At 39.7% G+C, this 21652-nt stretch overlaps 1 protein-coding gene across 8 annotated transcripts in view; it reads left to right on the top strand.

Annotated features, from left to right (window-relative positions):
* Positions 1-7248: 7248 nt before the first annotated feature.
* Positions 7249-21652, top strand: part of KLC1 (kinesin light chain 1) — a 46223-nt gene continuing 31819 nt past the window's right edge. For 2 of the 8 annotated variants that reach the window (XM_051769507.1, XM_051769510.1), the window contains exon 1: positions 7252-7589. The gene's annotated coding sequence lies outside the window, so the exon portion shown is untranslated. Of the gene's footprint in view, positions 7590-21652 lie in introns of all 8 variants that reach the window. The other 6 variants (XM_051769506.1, XM_051769508.1, XM_051769504.1 and 3 more) reach the window with 5 other exon arrangements.

The following is a 21652-nucleotide window of genomic DNA, read 5'->3' as shown; positions in this document are numbered from 1 at the left end:
GTTTTCTTCTGTATCATTCTGAAGATACGGAAGAAGTGAAGAGTGTGTCCATGGACTGTCTTTGAACTTAGTACTTTTCAGTGGATTTCTCTGTAAACTGGAAAGAAAATATTTTATTAAAACAGATAGAAAAATATAGAATTACTATAGAAAGGATAGGAATTACAGCATCTGAAAATTAAGCAAAAACTCCACAGTACATACTTGCTGTAGGAAGAAGGAGGCAGCAAGGAGAGAGGTTTCATATCCAAACCTCTGGGAATAAGATCATCTGTCCTTATCCTGCATCTGCTGTTTCCCAGGAGACAGGACAGGGAACAAAATATCTAGCACAGGCAGTTCTGTTTGCTATTGATTTTTAGAGTGACTCTGCCCTTCTCAGCCCCACGTACTGTCTACCATCCATCTTGCCACAGGCATATTCACAGAAGCCATTTTCTGTAGAGACATAATTGGTCACTGGCACAGAAATGACAGAAACAATTGTCACACAGCAGAAACATTTTCATTTCCCTTTTCCTTGGGGCAAACTGTATTACCATGAATTCCCCAGTCCAGTGCAGCTGGGTACTGCCTTGGTCTGAAGGCTAACTCCAACAATGAAAAGTGGATGTAAAATGGCCTCCCATAAAAAATGAGAGATTCCAATCAACATTGGATGCCAAATGAATTCGGTATAATTCCATATAGAGTTTTAGTTCAGGAGGAGAGAAAAACATTTAACAGAAGAAAGGGGAGTAAAACTTTGGCAATTACTGTGGCATGTGCAGAAAAGAATACTTCGAGTGAAAGGGAGATTACTGATAAATTAGACTTAGGAGCAAGTGTTTTCTACAGTGACCATGGCACAAACAATTGCAGCACATTAGACTCAAGAAAGATGAAGCAAATGGGAACAGAGAAGGACAAATTGAATGATCAGGGAGATGTACAATCTCTCTTTAAGAGATTAAGAATTCAGTTTGTTTAGCCAAGCAAATTGATGGTCGGGAGGGGAGAAAGGAGTGCAGAATCTGCTGGACAGGTGAGTGGAGGAAGGACCAGCTAAGAGGGTTATCCAGGGAAGAATCTTTTTTCTCTACAACAATTTAATTAAACATCTAAAAGAGAAGTGTTACCTTTGAGGACGTCCTTAGAAATGCAAACACATAGAGAAATGGGGCCAATCACTAGCCGGGGAAAAGAGCTAGAAAAGAAATCACACAGTTTGGCACACTATCTGTATGTATATATTACCCTTGAGACTGAACACTGGAGGAGTGAGGTTCTTGGGCAGGAAGAGCAAGACACCTGCTTGGTTTTCAATAGGGTTTGATAATTACATTTAGAAAAAGACCAGAGAGGTGGTTATCTGTAATGCATTTTAGACTTTGGAGACTTAGTTCTCTTTCATCAGTATGTGCAAATTTCTACTTGGAAAAGGTCACATACAGGCATACACTGGCATTAAAATTTCTTGTGATTACCTTACACATGAGTTTTAATAAAAGGCAGCATCTGAAAAATCATAACTTCCTTCTTCTGTAAATGTATGTAGTACTTTTAAAGAGAATAAAGAGAATACATCTCCTGTATCTCCATGAGGAAGCACCAGTCTTCTTGGTACTCAGATGAGTTCATATCCCAGTCTGTATCTCTGCCAGGTACTGGATGGAGAAATTAATGCCTTTCCTATATTTTCAAAGATTCGGTTCTCAAAATAAGAAACGTCTCATACTGGTTAATGAAATCATCCCAGATTTACACTGATGTGTGACTGAAATTACAATCACAGACCTCACAGGTTGTTTTGTGTTTATTGCTTTAGTTGGTTTTAGTTTTTTTTCTTAGGAAAAAGCATTTTTCATAACGAAACTCTGTAGAATTTAATGAGAAAAGGTTATCTAAAAGCCTCCCTCACCATGGATCCTACAATGACTACCGAGATTATCAAGTGTCACCTAATCTACTTGCAAGTAATCTGGCAGCAAAGCCTGATGAATTAGCAAATCTCTGTAAAGGAATGCTGACAAGCTGTACAGGGCTGGTGTTCAAAGAAAGGGAAGGGGATAATGTAAGCAGTAGTAAAGCAGGCACTTAGAATTTTGCTGCTTTTAACTACATGTTCCTGGGTTTGAACACAGACACAAGATTTTATGTTTGGAAGAGTCTATTTGTTGTATTTGTGGAATAAACTTTTTCCTATCAATACTAGGCCTTTTCCCAATATAAAGGTAAAAAAGGGAGCTGAATCATAGTTGGGAAGTAAGGATATGGGAGAGTGAACAGAAGTACTGTACCACAGACCAAATGTTCTTATTCCAGTAGTGGCCAAAACTGTAATATTCCACCAAGAGTGTGTTTTTTATTTCCTCTGGAAGATTTAATACACTTCTGCAATGGTTCAGTGGCTGAGGTAGGTGAATACAGAAATAAATGTAACTTCCTGTGACTCATATGCAGCGATTAATAATCCTCATAACCTTGAATGAGCAACTGGAACCCCAAGAGAGAATAAACTCACTGAGAAGTGAAAGTATAGAGGAAGGAAGGGAGGAGCATAAATGGAACATTATTTTTCTTCATGTAAAATAACTAAAAGCCATGAAGAGTGAATATAGAGAAGAGAGTATTTCCAAGATAGAAGGGTACTGGTAGTCAATTATCAGCTGACTACAGAATATGGAAACAAGTAAGAAAGAAAGTTGCTTCATCTTTCAATGAAATGAGAGGTATGGCAGAAGTAAAGACAGAACAGAAATTGCTGGTTGAGCACAGTAAGTATGTACTGGTGTAAACATTCCCTTGTAGAGGTGGGAACCTACTCCTTGAATGCACAGAGTAAAGATACAAGTCTAATTATCATCATGAGCTCTCCTCTGCAGACCTTTAAACTGTTGGGAATTTTGATGCTTAGAAGTAGGATCTTGGAAAATATTGACAGTATCGTAAATTCATACAGCACTGAGTATTAGAGGTTGTCAATCCTTAGCCCCTTAATCATTTATTATGAAGATAAAAGTGGAAATTGGGATATATAAATATAGCTGCATTGCTGAAATTGTCTAGTATTTATGTTCATATTAATATCGATGTGCAAATTCTCTAATATAAGTTTCTAGCTTCCCAGTAGTTACCTTACCTGTATTACCTGAGGTTTAGAAGTCTGTTTTTCATAGTAGAAGTGTTTTAGAGCTACTCGAATGTGCTTAAACCTTTCAGTCAGTATCTTTTGGTCTTGAGCAACAGCATAGCTCTGTAATAATTGAGAGATGAAAAAATATCTTGTTAACAAAATATTTATGTCCAGTGTGAGCATTCTGCTCTGAAAAAAAATAACAGAAATTAACTGTTAAGAGTTGACTTAACACCGCATGCTTTATTTCCTTATTATTTCTCTGTGGATGGAAAACAGAAGGGAAAAGCATGCTGGCTTTCATTTGCTACAGCTTCCTAGAAATCCTTGTGACTCTGAAAAAGAGAATTCACTTGTGTGTAAATAAAGCTTATTGACTTGGGAAGCAGGATCATGATCAGTGTTTATTTTACTTAGAATTAATGCCTTGCCCAACAGTGGGTTCCCAATGGTAAGTTCAGGCATCTTGACAATGAGTCAAGTGAAGCAAAACACAGTCCTTTCACCCCAAAGTGCCTGAACTCCCTGATAACCAGGTAGCTCTGCATGCAATAATTGCACATATGCACAAAAGAGTTGGGCTAAAATTGTGCCTGGGACTGTGTATTTGACACTTCAGAGTCCTAAGCAATGATTTTTATGTTTCCTCTTTTCCATAAAAGATATTCTTGTAGGAAATACAAACTAAAAGCATATGCAACTGTCAAGTGATTGTGATGAAAAGCCAGACAGGTTGCTGAATCTGGCCTTTCAATATTTATTATTGCCCGGATGCTTTTAAACAGCACTTTAGAAGCAGTTGAAATTATTCCAATGTAGTGCTTTATTGTGGCCCTTACTTCTAAAATGAAATCATAGATTTTACAGACTGTAGGAGTAGATTTTAAAAAAATAAAATTCTCTTTTGGTGGAAAGATCCTCTAAGACAGGTGGATTTTTTTTATTACAAAGCTAAAGTAAAATGACCCACACTTCCTAAATGAAGTGAACCTGAATTTCTTTAGAGAGGCTTGTTCTATTTCTACATGTCAGTTAAACCGACCTAAGTTTGCTGTGTGTATTTCTCACACTGTTGCACTTCAAAAACCCAAGGGCTTTGTGCTGCATTAGTTGAACTGTTTGCTTTTTGCTCCCCCACTGTGAATTACAAACCTCCCTCTCTCTTCTGGGAGAGGAAGGAAATTGGTATATTGAGAATAAAGAATCCAGCACTGTAAATAATGTGTTTTGGGGTTTTGGTTTAGTATCCACTCAGATGTCTGCAGAAAACCATGGTGACCTTGGTGGTGGTAGACAAAAAATATTCTAGAGACAGCATGTCTAGATAATTGAATCCAAAAAGCAGGGCATACAGCATAACTAGTTCCCTAAGAGAAAATGGAAATGTGGGCAGTAAATAGTTTTTATGGCTAGATGAACCTGGATAATTTTATGTAGATGAGACAGGAAAAACAAGATCCAAATGGAGAGGAACTCTTTGGATATTTCAGGTCAGGCAGAAGCCTTAAGGATGAGGTGCATTCCCCAAGTCTCTCCTGTGTCTATCTGTGTGCCATAAACAGAGAGGAGTAAAACTGCACTTTAGTTCCACTGAGCTAATCAGCCTTCCTGCAGGAGGGAGCTTATAGTGTGTGCTGCTTATGTGGGAAATTGCCAGCACACATATACTTGATTAGCCAGCATATTATGAATCAGGGTCATAGCTGGAGTAGTTGCTTTGTTCAGAGATGCTCAGATCCCTCGGGTAAACAGCTAATTGCAGGAAATCTTTTAAAGCAAATGTGTGATAGGAAGAAAGCAATGAATATTGTTTATTCAAAAGGCAAGAGTGGTTCCTTTGAATCAGTTCTCTTGCATAATTATGTAATTAGGGCATGTTCTATTTTTAATTAAGTCTCCTGCATATTCATGAAAATACTCTGAACTTGTAGATCAATTGGCATGACTCTTTAAAATGTAGTTTACAGAAAGGAATGCCCTTCAAATCTTTTTTTTACCCCCTTCATATTACTGTGCAAACACATATTTCACATTGTTATAGTTAGGCTGTATCACCTGTCAAAAGTAAAATATTATGGTAAACCATCAATACAAAATTTCCAGAGAAACGTTTTAAATGGAGATGAAGAACACAAGAGGCTGCTACTCTGAAATACTAGTATCAAAATTGTTTTTTGTTGTACAGCTTGACCTTGTAAGATACCAATCAGTGTGTGGAATTCAGTAAGTATACCTAATTTCCCTCAGCTTTTCAAATCCAACAGTAATTCTCTGTATTTGCAGTCTGCAGACTATCCATGTTCCTCTAACTTTGTTTTGTTTCTTGTGGGCTTCTGTGGCTCTTCCTGTTCTTCTGCCTCTTTGACAACAGCATTAGCTTTGATTCCTCTTCCGACTTCCTGCTTATTCTTAGGAGTCTTGCTTTCTCACCCGACTCTTGTTCTCACCTCTTCCATTCTGTAGACTTGCTCAGTGCTGTATGTGAGGGCAAACAGATGTAAGCTGTGCTTTCCTTGAATATTTTTAATATTACCATTTAAGTGAGGCTGCACATTTTGATTTACCACTATACCTGTGTATGTTTCCATTAGCTTATGATTCATACCCTGTACGTACTTCAGGGTTACACAAGGCAGCAGGACTAGATGGTCTTTGCAGGTCTCTTCCAACTGAAGAGTGTTATTCTATTCCATGTGGAGCTCAGATGATAATGCACCATAATGTAACTCTTTCATAAAGATAGGTTGTCACTATCCCCTGATGATTTACAATGTTCATTTTACTTCTTTGCTATATTTAAGAGTTTTCTTTCACCTCAGACCTCAATTCCTCCCAGATCTCAGGGCTTAACTTCTACCTAGTGGAACACAACATAAAGAAAATACTGTGGCTGTGCCTGCCTTTCTAGTTAGAGTGGAAATGAAACTGGAAGCTGAAGCAAAGAAATAATTCTTGTGACAAGTGTCACTGAGTTCTCACAGAAGTCTGTCTTTTCATGTGTAAACCTGTAGAAGAGTAGGGATTTTTCACTTAGTTCCATGTGGAATAAAGGCAAGGGCATTGAAATATATTAGCAGCACACACTGAGCCCTAAGGGGGGGCCCAGCCTTCACCAAGAGTTCGTCCTTCAGCCTGTTTCCTGCGTTGTGACTTGCTCCATGAGCCACCGCATGCTGTGGAGCTCTTCATGTGCCTTTCATAGGATCATCAAGGTTGGAAGAGACCTTGAAGATCATCCAGTCCAACTGTCCACCCATCACTGCCACTGAAACCTCTAAACCACATCACCCAGCGCCAGATCCAGACACCCCTTAAACACCTCCAGGGATGGCGACTCCACCACCTCCCTGGGCAACCTATTCCAGTGCCTGACTACCCTAACAGGGAAAAATTTTTTACCTAATACCTAATCTGAATCTCCCTTGTCTCAGCTTAAGGTAATGTCTTCTGGTCCTCTCATTGCAGGCACAGTAGAAGAGACCAGCTCCCACCTCACTATACTGGTACTTTCAGGTAGTTGTAGAGAGCAATGCAGTCCCACCTGAGCCTCCTCGAGTCTGAACACCCTCTCTCAGTCCTTCTTCATAAAATACGTTTTCTAGACCTTTCATGAGCCTTGTTGCCCTTTGATGGATATGCTCCCGCACCTCAATGTCCCTTTTAAAGTGGGGAGATTTTCCCAGAGGCGTTCGACTGAGACAGAGGCATCAGTTTCACGAGTCCTGCAGTCACCAAAACCCTGAACTTTTATCCACAACACTGGGCTAAAAAAACAGCGCAAAGAGCATCAGCACCGGTGCCCCGCTCTGGAGCGAAACGACCCCGAGTGTCAGGGAGGGCGCCCCGAGGAAACGCCGTGTTCTGCTCTCCGCTGACACAAGCTTCGGGCAGACAAGGCCCTATCGAGGTCTAGCAGCCTCGGGGATGCACCTGAGCCCTTGACATCCCTCGGGAGCATCCATGTCTGCGCTGCCCCGCTGCCGGGGGCAGGGATGACGCCATGGGCGGGGGGCGGTGGGAAAGAAGGGCGCGCGGGCGCTTGTGGGAGAAGGGGGGGAGCCGCCATGTCGGGAGGGGTGGGAGGGAGGGAGGGAAGGAGGGAGGGAGAGGAGCGGAGCGCGGGGCGGGACAGGGGCGGCGGCCGCAGCCGCAGCAGCAGCAGCAGCGGGGCGGTGGTGGCGGCTGCCGGCAGCTGTCAGCCCCCGCTCCGCCGGCGCCCACCGCCCGCCTGTCACCGCTTCGGGGGGGTGGGGTGGTGGAAGCACTGAGCGCGCCGAGGTGCTGACCCGCTTCCTTCCTTCCCTCCCTCCTTCTCTCCGGTCCTCTCTCTCCCCCCCAAAAAAACCCTTTTCCTTCCTCCCTTCCGCCCGCCCATCGCTGACATCCTCCTCCGGCCGCCTCCCCGCCCCGGGCTGCGCGGCCCCCGCCGCCCCAGCGAGCGCTGCGCACATCGCCCGAGCTGCAGCACCGAGCGGTGAGCGGGGGGAGCCGCCCGGGCCGGGGGCGGCGGGCCGGGGCCCGGGCGGGGTGTGTGTTTGGGTGCGGGTGTGCGCGGCGTTCAGTTCTTTCGCCTTCTCATCCGCCGCTGCGCAAACAACAAAAGGCTGCGCGGGCCGCCGGGTCCCCCCGCAGCGCCGCCGCTGACAGCCGGCCCCGTCCTTCCCCGCGCCCAGGGCGGGGCGCGTCTCTGGGGAGGCTGTTTTTGGGGGCGTTTTGTGAGTTGCGCTCAGCGCTTTGGCTGTGGGGAAGGGGATGTCCCCCGAGATGGGGATGGGCTCGGCTTTGTCCCCGTTTCCTCTCCCTCCCGGCTCCCCTCGGTGCTGCGGCGGGCGCCGCCCTGGGAGGGAGCGGGGTGAGCCGGCCCTGCGGCTCCGGGCGTGCGGCGCTTTGTCTGCGCCTCCCCCGGCCCAGGGGGGTCATTCTGCTGCCCGTTCGGAATCGGTGGAAGGCGAGGCCGGGATAGGTCTTCCTCAGGCTTTGTACATAGTGACCGGATTTGTACATTGTAGGTCACCTGCCGTGCTGTAGTCGGAGGCGATTCGTAGACTTGGGACTTGGCCGGGTTTCTACACCTCTAAAATAAGGAAAACATTGATGAGGGATACGTTATCCTAGCAAAAATACACAACTGATTTAAATGATAACTGCATCTTTAGGGCAGACTAATTAGAAAGAGGCTTTAAAACCTTACTCGTTTTTTCTTCGTCCTTCTCGTATTTTTAGGTAACAAGATGCCAGATTTGTAGATCTGCATAGCAGTTGTCTGTAATCACAGGGAGGAACTTCTTGACACCTTATTGAATTCTATGTTCTAGGCACATTGAAGCATATTTTAATGACCAAGGTGGCATCACCTAGTGTAATGCTATCGCCTGACTTTTTGAAGGCTACTAAATCAAATGATGGTGCTGTTACGCTGGTTTTTTTCCCCCTGCTAATGATTTACATCAGGGGATGTGATGTAAATGTAGCATTAATACTCAAATACTGGTCATGGAACCAAAATACAGACTCAGAAAGTAAAACTAGCTAGCAAAAAACTAAAGTCTATTTTTATAGTTTGCTTTGAACAGCAAAATTGCGAGCCAGTGTCATTCAGGATATAAAATGCTTTCATGGTTATACATAAAAATACATAAAACTAAAACGGTTAGAATATAATTTTTTGCAGTTTTGCGATTGGCAGGAGGTTTTGCAACAATTACTCTGCCAAGTAATTGTCTCTTTCACTTCCACTTTTGCATTTGCTTAATAGCAAATGTCACGTAAATAGCAAACTTAGGTGCAAAGGATGTGCACTGGAAGCTAAAAACGAACCTTCGAGATTTTAGACAGCATTTTAATTAAAAAAAAAAACAAACCAAAAACTGAAAGCAACACCTTTTTGAATGCACAGTTGGTTTAAAACTCTTTTGGAAAATAGCTGTAATTGAGTATGAATTCCAAAGCTTCAGCGAAACACGATAGAGGATATTATAACCCTAGGATTACAGATACAATTGGAAGTTACACATTCAGCATTTACTGGCAGCAGAGAGAAAGCTGATCCATCTGGTGAGTCTGAGCAGAAGACCTTGTAAGTCACTTGCTCAATAATTTTTGTGACCACATGGTTTAAGAGGACCTTTTCCCTGAAATTACAACGGATATGGAGAACTCTAACAGTTCCATTGAGATGCTCGTTTTATATAATGCAGATGCATTTGGGTAAATGCAGGGAATCTAAATGGTCTGTTCCTGAAACTCGCCAATCAGTGCAGTATCACTTCTGCATCATGTTGCAGTTAAAGTTTGGCAACCGTCATGTTTCTGAAGGATGATGATGGAGCTGGACAATTCTAGTAATCAAAAATTTTAATAGCAGTTCAAGCTTAGTTTCCCTTCACCTGCTACCATATGTAATTAAAAAAGAGAATAAAGTTGTCCTCCAAGGGTCTTGTGAAATAGCCTCATGTACTGTTTGTCAAATCCCTATGATATGCTTAACAGTGCCTTGTTAATGGAAAGAAATTTTTTAAAAGGTCTGTGTTTGACAAAAGAAGAATCACATAGACAATTTTTAATTAAATATGCAGGAGTCCAGAATACAATCTTCTGAATGTTTTTGACATACAAGATTCAAAATACGCTGTACAGAAACTTTAGGCATATAAGAGCAATTGCTGCTTCCTGCATTTATGAAGAACTTCCCATATTAATGTCAGAAACACCTCACTTCTGTGCTGCTCATACAGTGCACATCTCTCTGTGTATCTTTTTGTGTATACACACATACCTATGTATGCCATTTAATTGGGAGTTTGGGGAGATATTGTAGCCTCATATTCAATTCTGAGTCCATTTAATGCAGCTTCTGTTTCTCTTGAGATGTGGGCTTGTGCAGTTACTCTTTCATTTCTTTCTCTGTTTGACTCCTCTGGCAGACATGCAATTGGATTTACCCTGGGATTAACAGCATCACTTCAGAGGCATAGCTCCTGATTATGTTAAAACTCACTTTGGTGTACAAATACTTGTAAAATAATGTTTTTGTAAGAGGAGCGACAAATATGGAAATTTGGGTAAATTTGTAAGTAAGCAGAATATACTTCTGTATTTAATGTTGAAGAGCAGAGTAACAGATAGTGATGGGGACAAGCGTGCTAGGTCTAGTTAAATAAACATCCTTTGTAGTCAGTCTGCCTCCTGGGTGTTGTTCAGTATGACACAACTATTATAAAAATGGACCAATTCCATCATTATTGCAATGAAATGAGTAGTCACAGGCTTTTCTCTTAATTCAGTCTCCATAATACTTTGTGTTTCCTAAGTATTTCTATTTGTTTTCTAAGAACACTATGTTTACCATGGCCAAAGTTTAGAAAAATATTTATTTTTCAATGTTAACTCTCATTTTCCTTCAAACAAAGGCATAACAAACATAATGTCTAATACCTACTTTGTTTTAACCAAGTACCAGTCAAAGACAGATTGTTGATTCTAAAAAGAAATCTCTTTGACTTCAAAATAGAACTGGTTGTAATAGTTATCCTGAGTCACAATCAGCTTCAAGTATTTTTGAGGTGTTAAGGCTTTCCCAATATTTTCTTTAGTGAAATGTTTTCCTATCTGAAAGCAGGGTGTAGAAGAAAGTGTGGTTCTTTTGAAAAATGCCTTGATAAATACCTGACCAGAAAAAGGTGCAGTTATGCTGACTAGACTTGCTAAAATACTTTTGTTGCCATCATTTTACAGGACTTAAATTGGGCACTTTGTTATGAGGATCAGAATCAGAATTACAGATGCTTTCAATGATAGAGGAACTATTTCCATAGGGTTCTGTGTGAGGTGCTTTGTAGTCATCAGGCATAAGATGACACTATATTTGAGGTTCTTTTGTGCTAGACAATTAATATACTTACTAATGACTAAGGATGTGTTTGTGCTTTTAGTACCCATGATATGTTTGGGAATGTGAACGAAGGGTGAACACCTAAGCACAGTTAACACTAGATATGCTAATTTCTGTTGATGTATAGAGAAAATGAATGTGTGGTAGTTGACAGTTTCTTCAGATTCAGTTGGCTAAGAAAACAGATGCAAGTAATAGTGTCTGTGTGTTGATTTAATCACTTTTTGTTTCTTTGAATCCAGCTTATCTCCCAGGGATTCTGCTCTTTAACTCTTTTTAGTGCAATCAGGAACAATCTTTACTCTTCATGGAAGCTGTGTTTTGGCATTTTTGTAGAATAAAAATGAGTTTATTTTGTCAAATTATTGTTTGTTGGTTATGTTTCTTTTTCAAAATTAGGAAGTCATCTTATGTTTCAAATATGCTTTCCCTCTTTCTACTTAAATGTACAGATTTTGTATATGGTTTCTCAGCATCAAGTCATGCTTACAGGTAAAAGCAGTAAAATACCTTTTGCAGATAGACTAAAAAGTGAGCAGTTTCCTATTTTAGTTCTTTTAGATTCTGCCATAAACCCCATTCATTGTGTTCAGATTTTGCTTCTGGGATTATGTCGGAACTATAAGTGATTTTATTAAATTTTAAAGTGACTAGAGCAAAAGATGTAACCAGTCTAGTAGGTAGTGCAGGCTTCCTTACGTATCTGTAGGGTTGGGGTGTGGCTAATTATACTCAACTTACTGTGTGATGTACCCCGACAAACCATTTGAAAAGTTAACGTTGCACTTATTAATATTCAGAAGTTCAAGAAATGTCTGATGTAAACCAACTTTTTGGTACTACTTAAAAAGTTGTATCTACAAGTTAGTCTTTTTAAAGGACAATACTTATATTTCTCAGAATTATCAGATAACTGTTTATCTTAATTCTTATCAGTGTTTGTATGTAGTAGTTAAGTAGTTAAATGTTAACAAAAAATTAAGATTGCTGGCAACGTGGTATTATTTGTACGTGTGCCACTCCACAGTGCAGAGCGTGGTGGTTGGAAGCTTTGAGTAAGGGATTGCAGTAACTGCATTCCTCCTGTATCTTGAGTTTGCTCCTTCCAGCTGACAGTAGCTGAATGATTTGCAAACCATGTCATACAGATTAGGGACTGGCAGGGGAGGAGCACAGTTGTGTTGGGGTGGTTTATTTTTTTCCTGAATAGAATAGTGTGTTTTAAGATTAAGTGCTTTTGTGGATGTTCCTTTATATCAAACAATGGGTGAATAGCACAGGGAAGTCATGGTTCTGTCTTTCTCTTCTGGTCTGGGCAGCTTCCATTTCAGAGAGGCTGCTGTTACCTGTCATCCCTCCTGTCTTCAGCAGGTGTGGGTTTTACTGCACCCCCGCCTTTAATGTTTCATTTGTTTGTGTGCTTAAACTGGATGTTCCTCCTTGCTCCCTGCCCCCAATCATATTTAGTGTGTGTTTGGAGGGAGAAGGGTTGATTAAAGATGTGGGATTCCTCCCTGCCCCTCAGTGCAGAGGTTGGCAGTGTGTAGTCATTTTAATGCAACTAGTGGGATGGTCATCTGTGAGGGTATAGGAGAGGTTACAGGCTTGAGCTGGGAGGAGGACTACAACCTCCTAAAATGCTTCTGCTCACAGAGTAGGAGTATATAATTGATCTCTAAGGATATAATTGAACTGTTCTTCTCTTTCAGAGCTGGTTTATATAGTTCCACAGGCCTGCAGCTTGTTCCATGTCCCTGTTCTACCAGCACATCTCACTGCTTGGCAGCCTGGGGAAATAGGTGTATTCTGAGTGTTTGTGTCCTGGACCTTTTCCTTTTCTGTCCCCTCATTTCTGACTGAAAAATAATCCAGTTAAAAGGCACAAAAATCTTGTTTTTGATTTATTATGGACAGGAGTGCTTGTGCTAGGATGATGGGGGATGTGAATGAAATGTATGGCTGGATGAGGAGCATCACCAGGTTATTATCTCTGGCCATAGCCTTGGTGAGTGAACAAATGCTCATGGTTTGGTGTTTGCACGAAGCCAGACCAGATGACTCAATGGCCATTTCTGTCTCTAAATTCCTCTGTACATAGAAGGCAATAAGATACAAGAATGTGCTGTTGTTTATATTTACAGTTTCCCTGGATGTAGTAGCCCAGTTGCATTCAGTATAATGACTGTTACTGTACTGAAACACAGAGGGGTGCAGGAGTTATGATGATGTTTGGAAGTGTGTTAAGCATAAATGATAGTGACCCAGAAGTCTTGCTAGAGGTACGAATGAATGAATCCTCAGGAAGACATGTTATTTTTGAGGAGTGATATATATTGGAAGTGTTTGGTGTGCTAACCTGATCACTGTGCCTATTATAAGGCAGAATTATGTTTTAACAGAGAGGATGTGATAAAACTGCTTCATAAGATTCTGGTCTGGGAGCATTCTGGAATGCAGGATACTGGTCCTTGGTTGGCATTCCCAAAGTCTTAAGAAATAGTGCAGAGATGACATGCAATGTTTTGTTATGGTACTAAAAGATGTCATAGCCAGATTTTGTCATTATTTTTTAATTGGTTGTCCATTCTATACCTTATGAAAAGACAAGAGGCACCACAGGGTGACTTTGAATCAGAGTAATTTGATGTTACTTAATTACATCTCCTTTCCATTGTTCAGAAAAGAGATAAAGGCAGATTAATGAATCAATTACTTTGCTTTTAAATATTTTTTATTCAGTTAGTAGAAATATCTCTCCCAGTACTTTTAAGTAAAGATTATATTCTGCATGTTGATTTTAGCAGACACTTAAATTATTGTTAAAATACATCATTTAACTTAAGAAAAAATTTCTTGAGTTTGGAGTGTGTGCAGAATGCAGGTGGGAAGCAAAGATGCACATCACAGTTTTGAAAGCAGCAGTCAGTGGGGTTTGAGTTACAGTGACTGCTGGTAATTTGTGTGACCATTGAATTTTGATCCCCACCCATTTGTTATGAAAACAAATGGCCTGAAAATATGCTCACTGGCTTTTTTTTTCTTTTCCTTTTTTTGTCTCTCAGCCTGTAGTCTGGCTGCACATGAAGCAATACGTGCCAGCACATGATATGGTGCTTTTAATGGCACAGCTGTTTTAGGAAGCCACTGTTCTGCCATCCTTTGGAGGAGGATGCTTTCAAAACATGTTCATCCAAGTGAGATGGTTTAAGAAATAGCACTAAAACGTAACTTTAAGCTTCTTTTGTGTTTATTTTCCAGTTAGTGTGTGCTCTTGTTCTATGTCAGTCCACCAGAAGATGGTGGGAACTGCCACACCAGTGGTGTTACCACAGCAAGGATTTCAGGAGTCCCAAAGGGTCACCCATTGCCCAGCACTAGCTAAGATAAATCACAAATGTGAAAGAACACTGGAGAGGGAGCTGGAATTATGGTTTGGTCCTCAGGTGTGAGTGCACACAATGTTAAGGTGCATTTGTAAAATGCTGGGTTGGGGCCTGCTGTACATCCTGGCCCAGTAAAGTTCAGACCATCTGAGTAAGACCTGCAGATTATGGAGTACTTAAAAGGAAGTTATTTCCAAATCAGCTCTCTGCAGTAGTAGGTAAGAAACAGTGAGTGATACGAGGTTCTTTTTCTAGATGATTGCATCATTTTCTATGCTATCTATGAAATTAAGTATGTAAGGTATAGAAAAAATTAGTCTGATAATTGGTGATTGCCATCAAAAGTATCAATTTGATGTAATATTTTATGGGATTGCATTCATTTCTTCTTAATATTAATGCCTGAACAATTTAATTGTGAAACTTTTTCTGTAGTAATTTCGTAAGAATTAGGTTAGTGGTTTTGTATTTCTTTTTTTTAATAGCAGGATAAGCAGAGGAAGCTGTTTTTCCTAAAGCTCAAAGGAAGACCCTACACAGTTTATGCATCTTAAAATGTAAACTATTAGATAGCTTCAAAACCAGATTTAAGGACTTGTTAAACCTAAAGGCTAGTGTGTGCTGAAACAATGTTAGTGGATGTTCCTTTTATGTCTGCAGAAGAAATTGCTGGTTTTCTTGTTTCAGTTCAAATAACCCTTCTCTTTGATGTCCTCAAGCGTGTAAAAGCAACGTAATCTGTACTCACAGTAAATTGTCAGCAAAGTTTCCCACATAATTCCAATGATACAAGACAAGATGTGGCCCTCTCTGCCCTTCCTGAATGCATTTTTAGATGTTTTTAGGTGTGCTATTAAAAGTAGATTTGGTTAAGATTATGGATCTGATGTTAGTAAGTGGTAGCTGATGGAGTTTTTAATGTATTATGGAAGTCTGATTTGATGGGAACATTCCTGTGCTTTTACCTAAGTGCTATTTAGAGCTTAGATAAATAGATAACGTAATTGGATGCTTACTTTCGTTAGTCAATAAAGCAGTTCTTGTCCAAAAATAACACTGCAAAATGAAAGGACTAGAGGCCAGCTCAAAAAATGTTTTGTCTACACTACTGACAGCTTAAAATTCGCTTTGAAAACGCTTTTGGTTTTACTGTGCCCCTCTATCCCAGGCTCAGACTCTCTCACGAGGTAGAATCAGTCTTACCAAAACACTTCACTGAAGACATGGTTGCATGAGTTGGCAAGTCCATGAAGAACCAAGTGCCATTTTCACACAGAAAGAGATGTAGATTCATGGAATATTGAGGGAAAAACTGTGGAATTTGATAATGATGATGGATTTGTAGCACAAACTGTCTTGACAGTATTTTTTTAAAAATACAGTCAATTTTTCCTTCAATCCACTTAACGTACATAATTTATGAAGCATGTCTTTGTAACTACAAAATACTAAACTACAATACAATTTTTTGAACAATTAGCCTTGATTTTTCCTGATGTGTCTTTGATTCTTGTGACAAGCCTTTTTAATAACTAAGGTAAATGTAATTGCTTTTTAAGTGATTAAACTTCTGCCTTCTGCTGCATTTAAATATGTTTATTCTGTTTTTATGTAACTACTCTTAATACAGCCACTGTCATTTTGTTAAAATGATCCAGTGAGGTGGGTGTTTTTGTCATAAGCAGAAGGCAAATCCTCTGTGGCCCAGACTGGTATGTTGTCAGCGTTTTAGGGAAGGCAGAAAACTGCTTTCTCGAGGTCCATTGGTGGCAGCTTGGAAGTGTTTGTTTGTCCTTGCAGAAACTAAGGAAGTGCTTGCTTTGAAGGAGCCCAGCAGTTGCTGTTTGCTGTTGACACAGCAGTGGTACAGAAAGGAGGCAACTCCCTTGCTCCAAGGGCTCAGAGACCTTGCGATTTGCAACCTGTGCATGTTCAGAGATTGCATGGACATAACTAAAATCTTAAAAATCAACAGTAGAGGTCTTTGCCCAACACTGCCAAGCAGTGAAAGAGGTTTGTATTTGGTTTTTTAGCTCTGGAAAAGACTGGGGTTTAGATCTTGCCACAGGTCTTAGGGGTAGGTATGCTGTTTCACATTTTGAGTAAGGAAGTTATGTACCACCAGCCTGTAACAGAGGATAGTAACTTCAATTAACAAAAGAGTTGAAAGTGTGGCTTTTAGTGCAGTTGCTCTGGACTCCTGACTGTGTCTACTAAACTGCCTTAGACACACACACGCCTGTCAGATTCCTTTTGCGCTTGCTTCAGCTTTGACGAAGAGTAATCTTTGATGTGCCAACAAATGCATGGAAGGATCTTAATATACACCCAGCTTTATTTGAAACCTGAGGTGTTAGAAGGGCTTGGGAATGTATACAGAGAATAAATTTGTTCATTTTACTTGCTTATGGTAATGTGGACTGATTGTAGGATCTAAACAGATGACACCTTTCAGAGAAAGACAATCTACGCTGATTTTAGGACATGTTACTATTCTGTGTTTTAGTAACTATCTGTTTTTAGGCCTTCAGAAAGGTAAAATGTAGTTGATGGGATATGGCAGAAAGAGGATACTTTCTCTTGATCTGTTTTACACAAATAGTGGGGGTAGTCACATCATGTGCAGGTCTCTGTCTGCTGCAGTATGTGAGCAGGAGGAGCAAGGTGGGATTTGGCCTGCAGCATTAGGGAATTCCATATATGCTTTAATCTAAAAGAGATTTTGGAAATAGATTGACAAGTCATCTGGCTTGTCTGCAGTTAAAAGGATACAGATTTGCTGTATCATGATAATTGCAATGCCAGCTAGTAGCTAGTGTTTATTCAGTGCAGTACTGTCAAGGGATTGACATCATAATCTTTTCTTTAAGAGGGAGAATAATCTGTGTAGTTACGGAACGCTTTTATGTCACTGACTGCTTTAATACTGTGTGAGGATTTTTTTCTGAATTAACCATTTCAGCAGGAAGTAATTTTAATGAAAATAGTTTACTACAAAAGAAGGCAGTCTGAGGGCTGAAATTACTCTCAAGGGGTTTTATCTGTTATCCTTGAAATGTGCAAAAGTATTGATTTCAAAATAGTGTTATTTATCTGTAAGAGTCCAGATACAATTGCTAAGAAACAGTATATGCTTCACTAGTGTTAAAGTAGCTATAGAAATCTAAATAAAAGGACTCTGCAGCAGAGCAAATTTTCATAGCTTGTACTTTCTCAGCAGTGCAAATCATCTTAGCTTGTGCTTTCTCGAAGAGAATTGTCGGCATCCCCCTTGCTAAGGGTTTTATAGGAGCTATTTTTACTATCATCTCTTTTTTTAGCAAATATAGTTTGTTAGCCTGCTTTTCTCCTTAATAATGTTTTCATCTTCCAAAGAATCCCAAGATGTCCCCTGAAACGTATGATTTTTTTTTTTCTATGGCAGGCTCCAACGTTAGAAGATTCCAGGATTTATCAAGGTAGACACAGTGGCTTATGTTCTTCAGCTAAACAAGTGCATAATCCTCTTCACTTAAACATAGTTTAATGCAGTGCATTGGCTTATTGATAACCATTGGGGTTTCCCAGAGCCTGACAGTGTTTTTCAGAGATGGATGCTGTTGCGGTGCAGCCTCTTCCCACTGATGCCGTGTGGAGAGTAGGCTGCTGCTGGCAGTCTTGACAGAAAAGCAACACCCATGTTAGTCTGGTGGAAATCTCTGCCTGTATTGAAGTTTTCTGGTGTTTTACACTTTTTAGTCAAGCTGTCCTCTGCTTACTGGGCATTTCTTCAGAAATTGGTGGACTTAACTTTCTAAATGCTAAAACTTTGCAAGTTATGAATGAGTGTCCAGTTTACCTATGAGCAAAAACATCTTGTGGTGGTAAGGGTTATAGGTCAAATTATGAATGTGATCCTGAGTTTTTCCTGGAATATGTGCTGTTGACATTAAAGGACTACAAATGTCTTTTTTATAGTATTTACCTTGCATACCTTCATTTTAAATCAAGTAGTAGGTCAGACTTCTGCATTCAGTACTAGCTCAGAGTTGAAGGCTGACAGAAGGAGCACAGTAAGATTTTTTTTTAAAATTCAGATACTTGTTAGTAGGAAGTTGGTAGAAAAAAGTGACTGCCCTTGGTAGAGGGGCAGTTGCTCTGTAGCTTCATGTTGGTTGCTAGTCAGGAGCAGCTCCATCTTCTTACCTGCCTCTGGTCAGTGATTCACAGCCTCCAGGATGTGCTGCTAATTGTCCTCTCCGAGTGGTTTTTGATGTAGCGGGTGTTACCTGAGTGCTAAATTGTGAGGATGCTTTCTGAGAATACATATTTGGAAACCTGAGGCAGTGCAGAAGTGCAGCAGTATTCTGTTTATAGAACTGGGTCAGTGAGTGTGCCTTCAGTCTGACCTCCAACAGGACACTGTTTGCAGGTGCAGTTCCAGATTTTCTATTCTATGTCGATTCAGATATAGATGATGAAAAGAGTGATGGATGGATAGAACTGGCAGTAAAGCTACAATCCTGAGTATGTCAAGAGGAAAAAGCTACTTTTATTCTTTTGGGGGGTTAGAGATAATGTATTGGAATAAAATAAAGGCAAATCAAACAAAAGAGAGAAAGATTATAAATTTCCTTATGTATGGGAATGTGACTTGTGATGGCAGAAATAGGCTCACAGAGAAAGAGAAATTAACATCTTATATTAAAAAAAAGAAAGTGATCATTGTTCCTTCAGACTTGGAGACTTCTGATTGTAAACGATAACAGATATATTCAAACCAGAGTGTTTGTTATCCGAGTCATTTGACAAATATCTTTCTAAATGTATGAAAGGCATCCGTGGGTGATTCATCCTTGTCGTTTCTGCATTTGGCTGAGTTGCTTTAGGGAGGAGTGCAGTTAATGCAGTGTTTGACACACAACTCAGTCCCTCCACAGACTGTTTTTCATCTCCTGCCTTTGTTGGTGATTTTCTTTTTGTGCTTGCAAGGCCTGTGATGCTTTGAGGATTGTTTGAGAAGGCAGTTTTCCACATTATGAAGATTAGCAGTTAAAGCAGCTCTGTAGTATTTGAAGATGGTGCATTCCATGATGTAATGAGACGTGTTCTTGGTCTGAGCAGGGAATTAATGATTTGTAATTTGCAGCTCATACAGAATTGAAGCAAGCACATGGCAGATGTAGGATGCTGAGCCTTACCATTTAATTAAGGGGGAACTAAGAGTGAAATTAGGGTTAAAAGCCCTGAAAAGACTGATTATTGTTACAAAACAGAGACCTGATAGGTACATACTAGAGATATAAAAAGCTCAAATCAGTATATACTGTAACTGTGTGGAATTTGCAGTGCACGTAGATGAGTGGTATGGCTTGAGACAGTCTTGTAGCAGCTTTTACTGTTAGGAAGATGATTTTCTTTTATGCAAACACATTATTCTGTAATTTTCAGCTATGCTGCTTGCTAGCTGTATATTCAGTGGATAAAGTCAAGGGAGAATTTGGCTTAACACAGCAGTTTAGACTTCGGGGGTTTTGAAATTTATTTGTTTTTAATTGTGTTTTGAAGCAATAATGATCAGACACTAGATACATTAAAAATTTATCTCCCAAGCTTTTAGTACTTGAAACCTATTAAATAATGAAAATATCAATACAGAGAGAGGGAATCCTTAGGGATTCATCACAAGGAAAAAAACCCAAACTGGTATGGTTTTGTTTATTTTTCTTTCGGATCTGTGCTAATCTTTAGTCAAGGAAAAAAAATCATGTAGGTTTTTTAGAATAAAATTCTTCCTTGATAGGTTTTCCTACGCAAAGAGGGATTCATATGTTTGTGTTTTGGCCCAAGAATATTTTGAAGTGATCTGCAGGAAAATGACACTTCCTTAAAAGTAGCTGAGTAGGAAAAGCTATTTATGTTTAAGAGATCCTTAAATATGAGTTGAAGAGCTTAAGTAGCTAGTTGTGATGTGTCTGTAGGAGAATTTAGGCACAAATTGTGATGTAAGCATTATTAGTGCAGTTGTTTTGAAAGTTTTATGAATAACAAAATACTTAAACTGATTAAAGATAACAGCCACTTAAGTCGTTTGTATATGATGGGATTATCCCAGTGGTTACAGGACTGAAAGACAGGAGGCTTGGCTCTGCTTCCTTTATGCTTTCTTTGGTTCATATTCTCGCTATTCTCAATCCATTTCTTTGATTTGAGTTTATGTTGCAAAATTTTGTGGAAACCTCTTTAGTAGGTGTCATTGCAGGGCTTTTTATGTTGATCTGTCAAAGTTATTTAATTTTTATGTGGTTTAAGAAGGTGGCTTGATTTTTTTAAAAAAAGTGTTGGAAAGCACTAAGTTACTTTTGTACTTCAGTGAAGTCTATATTGTCAAAAACAAACAAGGAACGTAATACTCAAGATTTATGTAGGCACATACTTAATAAGAGATGTAAGTTTCTTAAGCCACCAGGTGAGTTTGTAACTCTGGCTACATTACATTTTTTTTCTCATCCAAAATTATGTTTTCCAAATAAACTTTTCTGCATCTTAATTCTTTGTTTTGTTTTCAATTGTACACTGAGTTAAAAAATTGCATTTTAATCCATAATTCCTGTCTTATAACAGGTAAAATTTTCAGTGTCAGGATAAAACTGACAGGAGCTTAAGAAGCCTTTGCCTGTGCCCTTTTTCTTCTCTAGGGAAAAAGTATAGGAAGAAAGAGTTAACATTTTTTGAGAAGTGACAATAGGAAGGCAGGGCACGTTTTGTCTCTTTTCCTCTGTATGCATCCTACATACAAACTTAAATTTGTTGGCTTCCTGTATGGGGTTTGCTTCCTCAGGGTATGCAAATCTAATAGTATGATTATGTATTAACATATGTTGCTTGATGAATAGGTAATTATCTTTTGTAAAATACATTAAAAAAATAATGGAAATAACATCACATCTTCACGCTACTCTTAAAGGATATTTGTTCATTTTACTCCTACAAAGAATCAGATCTGATAGCATGACAAATTACACATTTGTTATGCTTCTGTTTTCTAAATTATTCTCCCAAACACAATCTATGAAACGCTGAACAGCATTGTCCAAATTTTCTGTAGTGTTTTATGCAGAGGTCATTTAAACAGACACCCTGCAAAACCTATGCCAAAAATTGTATTCCTGTGAGCAGGAGAGATCGGGATTGTAACAGTTCTAACTACAGAACACTTGAGAATTGTTCTCCAGGCTGCATGGACCATCAGGTCAGTCTGTATCTTGATGCAGCTTTTGGCTT

Source organism: Manacus candei, unplaced genomic scaffold (genome assembly GCF_025592945.1).
Source record: "Manacus candei isolate 608988 ecotype Guabito, Panama unplaced genomic scaffold, ASM2559294v1 h1tg000109l, whole genome shotgun sequence".
NCBI lineage: Eukaryota > Metazoa > Chordata > Aves > Passeriformes > Pipridae > Manacus > Manacus candei.
Note: the sequence above shows the minus strand (reverse complement) of the source record. Positions and strands in the feature narration are given on the sequence as shown.